Source organism: Centruroides sculpturatus, unplaced genomic scaffold, assembly GCF_000671375.1.
Source record: "Centruroides sculpturatus isolate CEXI.00-Female unplaced genomic scaffold, Cexi_2.0 scaffold199, whole genome shotgun sequence".
Classification (NCBI taxonomy): domain Eukaryota; kingdom Metazoa; phylum Arthropoda; class Arachnida; order Scorpiones; family Buthidae; genus Centruroides; species Centruroides sculpturatus.
The window spans coordinates 698,280-710,168 of NW_019384516.1; the positions used below are offsets into that span (position 1 = coordinate 698,280).

The window sequence follows — 11,889 nt, forward strand, 5'->3', positions numbered from 1 at the left end:
TAAAATTGTGTTTAATACAAAGTTTTAGAGGTGTCCTCCTCTACTGATCGATAGAATGAATATATAATGCTTCCTAAACAGTAGAAAAACCTCTGTAAATTGCAATAAACACAGCTGAGGAAACAAATTACAAAATTAAGTTTAATACATTACGCAGAGGTTTTGCCAGCGTTTAGAAGAAATGTCTTTGTAAAATACAATTCCTTCTCTTCTTTTAATTGTGTTCAATACAAATTTTTAGAGGTTTTATTCCACTATGAAAAAAAAAAAACCTTTTGTAATTTGAATTTTAGCTGTTTAATGCAATTGGTAGAAGTTTTTTCTACTGTTTAGGAAGTATTTTGTATTCAGTCAGTAGTAGGGGGAAAACCTCTAAAATTTTGTATTGAACACAATTAAAAGAAGAAGAGGAATTCTATTTTACAAAGGCGCATCATATAAACAGTGAAAAAACTTCTGTAAATTGCTTTAAACACACAATTTACAGTAGTTTTTCCACTGTTTAGAGTGCAGTTAAGAAGAGAATAATTCAATTTAGGAGAGGTTTATCTCCTAAAAAACCTCTAGGAATTGTACTAAGGACAATTAAAATGGGAGATATATTATTTATAATTCATTACAAGGAAGAGAAATTTCTTAAAATATGTTATAACAGATTTTTTTCACCATTTAACATTTAAAAAGGATAGTCATTAAAGCCTGATAATTACTTTATTCTTGCTATTTTTATATATATTCTCGACTTTCCTTATCCTTCTGTTGAGTCATTCTATTGAATTACAAAGCGATTCTTTGCTGTTAAATCATGAAAATTCTCGCTTTTCTACACAACAAAGTTAAATAAGAAATTCTTGAAAAATTTCTCCTATAAAATTGCAAAATTTCACGCTTGATTAAGAAAAATAAATTTAATTTATTATTTATAAAATTTAATTTTTTGGGTGGAGGAAATTCTAGAATTATTATTTTTCTGGATTATTTAATAATAATTTAAAATATTCTTTAGCTGAGGGATATTTTCTACATTTAATGTTACAAGATAATTTGTATATCCCATATTTTTCCTTTATCGAATTCCTTGAAAATTAAACAAAAAAAAGTAAAATAAAATTACACAAGCTGTTATGAAAGCTCAACTTACAAAATTTTCTTATTTATTTTCCAAATAATTCAGCGAAAAATGATAAAAATAACTTAAAAAGTGATTGTGACGAAATATATGCAAGGTTTATACGTTAACACAACATTGTAAAATATAATTTATAAATAATAATAAGGGAATGTCAAGGATTCACATCAGTTACACGCGGATGTAGGGTATGTGTCTATACATAAATAGGTCGTATATATGGAATTTTTTTATGATATAAAATAATAATAATAATAATAATATAAAAGTCTTTAATATAAACGTCTGAGTGGGAGTTTTATTAAATAATATAAAAATTTAGTAGCCTAACGGAAGAGGAAACAGGTGCGTAACTTAGAAAAGTATCATTAAACTATTGTTTGCCGTTCGTAGAACGTCTAACATTCAGTTGGAGAAACAGCTGAGTCAATCTATACGCCCTAACGAGTTAAAATAAATCATTTTTCTTCCTATATTTTTATAATATAAGTCCTCGACGAGGTGTTGTGCCGTTAAAAGTAACACAATGGACATCCTGCTCGTAAGAAAACGGTAATAAGTGCTGTTGAAAATGACCGGTACGAGTACAGAAATTGATCCTTGATGGATAGATTCTTCAGGAAAATATTGACGTGTTGCCAGAGTGACAGTCGTATTGCCTATACCCGTAATTTAATATTGGTGTGTTGCCAAAATAATCGAATGTAATTGTTGCAAGGTCGATTTTGCATCGGATATTTAGTAAACTAGCGTTTTGTTCCGTCTTCAGGGCCTTCCTGACCTCGGTATATGATAGACACGGCTCCTTCTTGAACACGTGAAATACCTAGAACGAATCTTAATTATAAAATAGCAGCCGTAAAGATTTTTTTAAGTAAAAATAACATTAATTTTTATTGGTATAAACCACTAAAAACCCCCTATAAAATCTCCAGCTCCCCCTCTAGGTGGCCGTGTTATATTAATAAATTAGAATGTAGAGTAGTGTGTTGAACGTGTTTAACTCAGTCCGGTTCTATTCTGCTACGTAAACAATTACATAATTTGTTTTAATACAGTTTCACGTATAAAGAATACCAATACGCCGCTACACAAACAACAATACAACAATTAATATTTGCATTTTGAAAGCATTAAATGAAAATCTGTCGCTTAAGAAAACATGCAATTACTTCAATAAAAGGTCACAGATTAATTTAAAATTAGAGAGAGAATGTTCATTTTAAAAAAAAAATGCAATATAGAAACCAGCTAAGTTATTTTTAATAATTACACGAGTGAACTCATCTACTGCATTCTTACAGAGTCCAGTTCAACAGGAAATTCGCCGTTGGTTAACAAGGTTGTTGCATTTTTCTTTTCTTTTTTTTTTTATTTCTCTGTTTTAAACAGGCTGTGGCTCTGCAGTAGCCATTTAAAAATTTTAGCCTCTCCTAGTTTAAGTAAATTCTCGATTTTTTGGTGGATTTTTATTTATTTTTAAACAGTGGACGGTAAGAATAACCCAGTTAGAATCGTTTCCTTATTCATCGATTGATGATCCTTATCTAGGAATCCCGTCCATCTTCTCTCTAATCAGTCATTACAAATTTGACCCATAGCCTGGAGGATCTCCAGTTTTGTACATCGTCTAGGTCAAGGAATAAGGGATGCTTACAAAAATGACATTCATTTTACTTAAACTGTGTAGGAAGATCGGAGAAAGAAATATAAAAGGAAAAAATAAATAAAGTATGTACGCAATCCGGGTTAAAATTAGAATAAAATTTATGGTTTATCATGTTTAATGGATGAAAAATGTGCAGTTATCGCCATTACAGTTTTTTTTTTTTTTTCTCGCCGCGAGTTCTCGTGTAGACAGGATGTTGCTGTTTTTTTTTTTTCCTTGTTTATGTTTCGTTTTGTAGAATTCTTAGAAGATTTAGTATAGTAGTAATAAGGATAAATGGAAGCGTGACTGATTGGAAGACAATTACTTCTTGCATTCCTTCTCCTTTTTTTTTTAAATCGATTATCGCGTTTTTCCCATTTCTGTTTACCCCGAAATCGAGGTATTTGCAATATATATAAATTGCTATTAAATGGGCAATCGATTGCCCATTTAATACCAACGAAACTGGAGAATTTGTGATATTAGAGTGCCGTAATCTGTCGGGTTTCCGTAATTTCACTCTTACAACGTAAGAAAACTTAGTGAAATTTTAACGCTGAAATCATTCGGTCCTTTATATACTGCGTTAAACCGGAAGTAACTGCATTGAAAACGGCAAAAAATCGATGGCGACCGATGCGTCGCGCGAGAAAAAACGATAGCGACCGAGATGAGTCGCGCGACAAAAATCGAGGCGACTGAAATGCATCGCGCGAGAAAAACGTTCGCCTCGCTGGCGATAGATTTTTATCGCGTGCGATAAATTTGCGTCGCTAGTTATTTATTTGTATTCAATTGCGACACGACGTCTCGCGATTAGTTGAAAACGACACGCGGTGACGAGGCAAATTACATATCTCGTTTCTCGCGATAAATCGCGAGATTCCCGTACATTTTAAAATATGTTACTGGAATTTATGGATTTATAATATTGCGTGATTATTTTTAATATGTCACAAGAATTTGTTATTAAATTTCATAATAAACGTAATTAAGGCGATTCCTCAATAAAATATTACATTGTTTTTCTAAAATATTTAAGGTTATTTGAAACTTTAAGGAGAATTCGAACCCCTCCCTCTCTTTTTTGCTATGGTATAGAGTTGCTTGGAAATGAATCATTTTTTTTCCAGAAAAATTCTAAAATTATATTCAGTTTCCCGAATTAAATTCAACATTGAAATTTATAATTAATTAATTTTATTTTTTAAAGTAATTTATCCTGTTTTAAACACGTTACTTTCCCCGTAAAGTAAACACGGAATTTAATTCTTGCCCTCTCATTCCAGTGACATTAATTTAAAATAGTTGTATGCGTGTGGAACAACAGTAAATTATTGACTTTTTTATTTTAAAATATAAACCTAAATTACACTCTTATTTGTCATAAAAAAGAAAAAAAAAGTGCAGTTGACATTTTCTAAAATCTTTCAATCTCTTCTAATATTGAGAGCTGTGTAGGGGAGGAAATGCTACGAGATAATGTAAAAGTATATTTTTAAAGGTTTTAAATGTAGAATATTAATTGTATAATTATCGTTTGTATAATATATTTTTGCATTTTTATTAAATAAACAAACTCCCAGACCGAATTCCAAGAAGGAAATTCTAGAAAGGTCGCAACGACCATTTCGGCTCGTGTTTCTCCAAAATGTACGAAATGCCCGTTGAAACTTATCGAACAAAAATCGTTTTAGTGTATTATTGAAACTATTCGTGTATCTTTATTGATAGAAAAGTCACATTAATATATATATATTTTAATATTTTCGAGTGTTTTAAGATATACACCGTCTGCACCATCACTTCAACTTCCTGTTGTTTCCTGTTGTACTTAATCGTTAGCTTGCTTGTACTATATTAGTCGTTTTCGTACATTTATTAGTAATTTGTTTATATTTTAAAATATTTAACTTGATAACGTTTAAATTAATTACCTGAACATTAAATAATGTAATAAAATCGAGTTTTTAATGAATAAATTAGCATATAGTGGAATTTCTTTTTAACGAATTTGAGGGAACCCCTAAAATGTTTGCTGTAATGAGAAAAAAGTATGTAAATTATCACCGGGTAAGTTAAATAGCTAAATATGAAGTCCATACATGACCAAAAGTATAGTGGCTAGTGAACCGATCAGTTGCTCGCAGGTTCGCACCTGCCCACGTGAAATTTTCCGGGTTTTCTTCACGTGTCTAACTCCTAAATAGGGGACAGTTTCACATAGAAAGTCCTCCCTGAGGCACACCCCATTGGCGGATTGCCCAATTGTTCGTCGTCTTACTCTGTCTCGGCGTCATCTTACCCTCACGCCTTAAGTAAATAACAAAATTAAAAGACGTATAAACGGCTATCGTTACAGCTGCCTCTATAACTTGTGGCTCTTGGGGTTAGTTCATCCATCTGCAACTCGTTAGTTGCCTTCGAGCTCGTCCCCTTCCTTTGGTTACACCAAAGGGGACGAGCTCGGTTCTTCATCAGTTGAAAGACAATAACAAAGGGGGGAAAAGCGAAAATTTCAGAAATTCTGTTACGCGGCAACGACAGAAAAGTAACGTTAAAGTTCATTATAAAAAGTTCGTATAACAGAAAAATTTTTTGGGTTTCTAAGGAAATTGGGTCGGGAAACCTAAAAGTCTGTTATAACGCGATTAATTAGTTACCGTAGCAAAACAATTCAAATATCCAAAAAAAAAAAAAAACCAATCACGTTAAAAGTTTCGAAACGAAATCGATCAATTACACGATATTATTCAAAACGGACCAATGACACGAATCGATTTTCAAATTTAAATCGATTACTTAAAAAAAAAATACGATTTCGTGCCTTTATTACAAATTGAATATTTAAAATAGGAAGAAAAATTGCCAAGTTAGCGCCCAAGAAGTTCAAAGTTCGTTATTTCTTTTTAATGGACACGTGAAGGAATTAAGAGGAATGCTTGTTTTAATATTCACGGACTTTAATTTTTTGCACTTAAGCAAATACAAAGACTTCACAAAGAATTTAGATCACTTATTTAATTCTTTTTTTCCCCTCAGAAAAAAAATGTGTCTGTGCGTTTCTTTAATCGAGTTATTTATGGAATTGTCGTGGTTTTGTTCCATTATCCGTGCAACAATTCATAGTTCATTTTCTGCTTTAATTGTTACTTAAAACAATAAGAAAAAAAAGGCAATGAAAAGACACGTTTGGGAGCAATTTCCGATGTAGAACGATTTTTTTCCTCTCTCTCTCCCTTTTTTTGTATTGTTATCAACAAATAGTGATCTATAGAAAGTTACTGACAAGTGAGTTACGACCTTTTCTCTTTTTTAAATGCATATATTTATCACTTGTTTCGTATCTTGAAAACAAGTCTATCTCTTAATCTCTTCTTATAAAGAAAAATGTAAAAACTCGATCCGAAAATGTGTGTAGTTAATTTATTATTAGCGTGAGTGTTGTTTCTCCCCCCTTCGTTATTTGGCAATAGAGTCGTTTTGATAAACCAGATAAGAAATTAGGCATAAACGAAAGCGAAATTCGGTCAGAAGTCTTGTTTTTTTTTAATCATTAAAAAATTATTTCCTACCATTAATAAGCTAAATTATGCTGTTTGGATAGGCTAAATACAGGAAATGCTGTAATAACTTGTTTATGCTCGTTGTGCTATTTAAGTTTATCAATCCTGTGATGATTAGACCATCAGCGTAAATGAGGGAGCTTGAAACTAAACGTTATTAGGAAATTTAAATGATGTAAAAGTGTTTATTGTTATTTTTAACGGGATTGTCTTCGAATTTACAAATCGATTAACGCTATTTGTCCATTTGAATTACTAAATAACGGAATTTTTAAGAATCAGCCAATGCGATTGGTTGGTTGGAATATTTCGAAATTTATTAGTTGTTAGTGGTATAATCAATGTCAGCTTTATTTATTTATCTGTTTATTAAATATAATAAATTGTTTTTAATAAATAAATTCAAAATATTCTAAGCAACCAATCGCATTGGTTGATTTTTTTTTTAAATTCTGCTATTTAGTAATTCAAACTGACTAATAAAGTTAATTGATTTTCAAATTCAAAGAAAATAAATTGTGTTAATGAATGAATAATTACTTAATGGAATAATTTTTTTTCCCTTTGAATTTTTTCTACCTGTTTATTATTTCACTTGATTTTAATGTGTATGAAGTAAAAGCTATTATAAAATCATCACTGTGGTTTGATTCATAGCCCACAGACAAACAGACAAACAGGCGGACAGACAGTTCAAACAGTTCAAAACGATAAGAGCTTTTAAAAAAGCTATTTAAATCTCGTTTCTAAATAATGACATCGTCCGTCTACCTAATTGGTTTAAAAGTTCAACGAATTCATTTATTAGCCAATTATGGTGCTCGGACGTTTCTTGGAAGAGTTCAGACAACAAAATGGTTTTAATTTTTAGGAAAAAATGAATAATTTATTAAATAAATTTCCCGTTTAAGCTAAGTTTTAGGATAATATCATCGCGGATCGTTTTATAAAAGTTCCTTGTAATCGATCTGCCAGTTCAGAGAATTCTCCTGTTACTTTTACACAAATAATCGATATTGAATATCTGTTAAAAGGTGGATCATGTAGTAGCCGAGTGGATCAGATGCCCGAAATAATCCAGTCCACACGAAAAATAAGTAAATACTCGTTATTTAAGAACATGTGACACGTGGTACGATTGTTAAATCACTCGAAAATGGGGTGGTAGGTATCGAAAAACGAATTTGAATCATTTATAAAAGTTATTTTTTTCATGCCTTTAACAGAAACTAACTTTTTGACGAAGCGGTGGTCGTGTTTTATGGAAAAACGTGGTTTTAAATTACCCACGTGTTTATTATGAAAATACAGCTTCACGTTCACCCACGTGTTGATTTGTATGTAAATATGCTTGCAGTTCACCCACTTATTGACTTATACGAAAACATAGCAGTTAATTGACAAGTTGATTCGTATTGAAATTTAATTATTGATCCATCCATGTATCGATTCCGAAGAAAACACAGTGGTTTCTACGAAAACGCGACTGCAACTTACCCATAAGTTGATCTGTACTGAAACATGGAGTGTTGCAGATCATTTACATATTTATCCGTATGGAAATTTATCTTCACGGTTCACCAGAAAGATGATTCATATGAAAACATGATTGCTACATGATTCTGACGAAAGCATCGCTTGCAATTTATCATGAAATGATTCTTATGAAAACATGGTTGAAGCTAACTCATAAGTTCATTAGTATGGAAGTATGATTTACTGATCACTTACAGGAATCGTGTGGGAAGATGTGGCAGATTGCCACTTGTTGATTGGTGTGAAACCATAATTGCAGATCATCAAGTCTATTCGAATGGCAACATGCTTGCAGCTTTCACCATAAGGCGATTCACACGGAAACGTCTCAGTAAATCAATGCAACTGGATACATTTGAATATAAAATATATATTTTAAAAAGCCGTCCATGGCAATTTAATGTAATTAAAAACACAGAATCTCCAATAATGACCACCTCTAAAAAGCGGACTTTTTTTTATATTTCCGACAGTGGCCGTCATTCAGAGGTTCGAAGTTATAATAACCAGAATCGAAAAGTGAATTCGGATCGACGATATTAACCATATTAGTAAAGGGCATGTAAAAACACCAATAACAATTAAAGTGCCAGCATGGATTAATTATTAGAAACTATTTTTTAATTATAATCAGGGCGGTTTCTTTTTAATTAGTTTACTTTATTAATCACCGAGCAATCTCATCATCAAAAATAAAGAAAGGAGAGTTAATTAGAAGAGAAAAAATTATCTTGGGCATTCATTGTCCGTGCATTATTTCCTCGTGATGTCATCGTAAAGGTTAACGAAATGATTATTAACGTCCGTCCTTGGCTTCGGAGGATTTTCAAGAAACTAACTCCACGTTTGACGTATTTATAGACTCGAAATTAATTCTAAAACAAGAAAAAAAAAACACATCTTATCCCATTGTTCGCCATTTTCTTCTTCTTACTTCTCATCTGTTTCATTCATTATTTAATAGGGTTTGTTCGTTTCTTCGCATCGATGATCCTACTAATCCTGACTTTTTGAATCCTGTAATTGTCTCTTCTTAACCATTAACGATTTTTTTTTTTAATATAAATTATTGTGAATGAATGGACGGGGAGAGAGGGTCGTAGAGGGTCGGCTGTGATGTAAGTTTAAATTTTTCAATTGTTTTCGTCCTTGCGACTCTATTCATGCCCTTGAACTAATGAAATTTGTGCTTTGCCGGTTTGAATTTCTGTTTACGAAACTCACTTGCAGTTTCAGTAGGATTAATTGGGTGATTTTTTGGTAGGAAATTATACGTAAAACTGAAAAATACGGTGTTTAGTGGGACAAGGTGCACAAAGCCAAGGAAAAAAAAAAAACATATAAACATATAAATTTTAATGTAATAAAAATGCATAAAACGTTTTTTTAAGTTACATAAATTCAAGGACGAAATTCCTTAGTAGGATAAACATAATTTATTATAGAGTTCTATAATTTTCTTAAGAGGCTAAGGATGTGTTGTAGTAGGATCAAGTGTATTCAATTCCGTAGTATTACATAACACTCGGAAACAAGTGGATAAACACGTCCACATCGTGAATTTTCTGTAGGATAAATACAAAGAAATGGGAGAAGAATATTTGTATTTTTATAGGGAAGGAAAATGCGGATAAAGCTTGACAACAGAATGATTTTACGCTCCACGTGAGTCTTTTATCTTTCGAAAAATTCGTAAATATATCCTTTCGTGGACTTTTACACAGATAAAAATCTTAGCCAACTGGACGGAGATAGAGATAAAAATGCGAAATCAATAAACAATGGCGTGCCAAACGATCACGTGATTGACTTCTCCCCCGTATAAGACCGGTTTTGTACGCCTACGTACGAGTACCGTACCTGCTACGTACACGACTTGACATTGGAGTCATGCCTGAATTCGCACGTAAGGATTCTTTCGAATCCTCTCCACCGTGTTCCTTGCCAAATTTTCTTTCATGCACTCGTCACGTGGCATTTTTTTTTGTGCTCTGGCACGTTTATGAAATACGCAAATTATCATTTATTCTTTTCTTTTGTACGTGTTTCTCTGTAAAATAAAAACCCGTGACAAAATAGTTACGTAACAGAAGCACCTCGATTCCCGTATTCAAAAAAGTAGTGTTTTAACAGACGTCTAGCGTGCGACGCGATATTAGTTCGCGATGTCGCGTCGCTCGAACAACGTACACCTTTTTTTTATTATTTATCCTATAGAAAATTTACGGTGTGAACGTGTATTCGAGTATACAGTATAAACATGTTTTTAATTTCTATTAAAAATACATAAAAGTTATTTTAAATGCTTATATTGTTTACTCGATACGTCGAGTGAATATTATCAGAGCGACGCGACACCACGCAACTAAATACTATTATTATTATTTAATAAACTCGTGTATTTTTTTTAAGTGAAAAATTACTAAATTCGATTTAAAGTATCAAAATATCTTAAATATTTTCGTAATTTTTGAATTCGAGCGTGTGTTTTAAGCGAAAGCGACGAAGCGACCGTCGCTTCTCGCTGTCGCGGTAGTGGAATGTTGTATTTCGCAGTTTGTTTTTACTTGAATTTTAATTATGAAATTTTCTTTCCTGTTCGTGAGCAAGCCACTAAATTGTAGAAATTTATTTCATTAAAATCCGAAAAAATAAACACATTTATGTGGACAAACTTTTATAGATTATTCTATCAACTAGATCAATAAAATACAGATGTTGGAGTCAACTTTTTATCCTAAAATGGGAACAAAACTTCTGCTGTACGTACACATGACACACTTTTACACTTATCGATTCTACGCGATGCCAATTTAATAATAAAAATGGGTTTTGACAACTAAAATAAGGGCGTCACCAGAGTTTACACCTTTTCTTCTTACTCATTACACCTGCTGCGACTATAGAGTACGTCACACGTAAAAATAACAGTTGTTTAGGGAGGTGGGAGGTTAAAGTTCCGATCATGTGATCAAAATCCACGCTCCCGATTTCTATATAACCCCCGGGGGTTGGGAAAAAATGGCGGGCGCATTGCAGAAACGTAAGCAATTTTCTAGGAAGACCCCATTTTGGTGACATGTTACTGGGATGAATAACCTGAAAACAGACCCCGATCGATAAAAAGAAAGGTAACCAAACTGATAAACGTTCCTACTATTTTTATGGTGTACGCGTAGAAAATATGAAGAGTACCACACCCAACGGAGGTAAAAAAATACCACTTAATTTTTGGAAATTTAGTCGTTTTTGGAGGTTTTTAGGGTGAAATCCGAAAGCCAATCAGTCGAACTTAGTTTTAGTAGGATCGTTTTGAAAGTCAGAGGTTTTTTTTCGGTAGTATAAATATGCATAAATTTACAATACCAGAGATTTTAGTGGGATAATTATACATAATTAGCTTGGTATAGAAGCTGCTTAGGAATTATTTTGTAGTATAAAGGGCATTTAATTTGAGAACAGGCATTTTAGTAGGTTATACTTGAAAAAGCAAAAGTTATTGACTTATTTTTAAACGTTACATTAAAAAGTAGAACATGTCAAAAAAACCCGTAGAAATATATAAATTAAGCTATTTTCGGGGGGGGTTGGAAGTTAGATAAGGATGAATTTCTAAGATAAATGAGCAATTGATTAGATTTGCCATACAGTACTAATTTTAGCATGATCACAGGCACAAATTTTGAAAGTCAAAGGTTTCAGTAGGGTAAATTGTGTGTACACTTATCCAAAGATACTTAAAAAACTCAGAAACTGTTCACTGATTTAATATCCTTGTGTTATTAGAGGTTTTAGTAGGTTATGTATGATATCACTGATAAGTCATTAACTTATTGCTTTAAGTATTAAATTTTAAAAAACCTAACACATGTAAAACACTTCAAATTAAGCAATTTTGGGTGGTTTTTGAAGTTGGAGGAGGAAAAGGAGAAAGTTAATTGTTCTTTTATATGACAGCTACTAATAGAATTTATTATACAAAGTACTATTGTACCTCTGATTCTACT

The 11,889-nt window shown here is 32.1% G+C and overlaps 1 long non-coding RNA gene across 1 annotated transcript; it reads left to right on the plus strand.

Annotated features, from left to right (window-relative positions):
• The first annotated feature begins 5,669 nt into the window (after window positions 1–5,669).
• LOC111622584 lies at window positions 5,670–10,845 on the plus strand. Its single transcript, XR_002756297.1, has 3 exons — window positions 5,670–6,071; window positions 7,381–7,478; window positions 7,573–10,845. It is a non-coding gene; the product is annotated as an uncharacterized LOC111622584 (long non-coding RNA).
• Window positions 10,846–11,889: the final 1,044 nt, after the last annotated feature.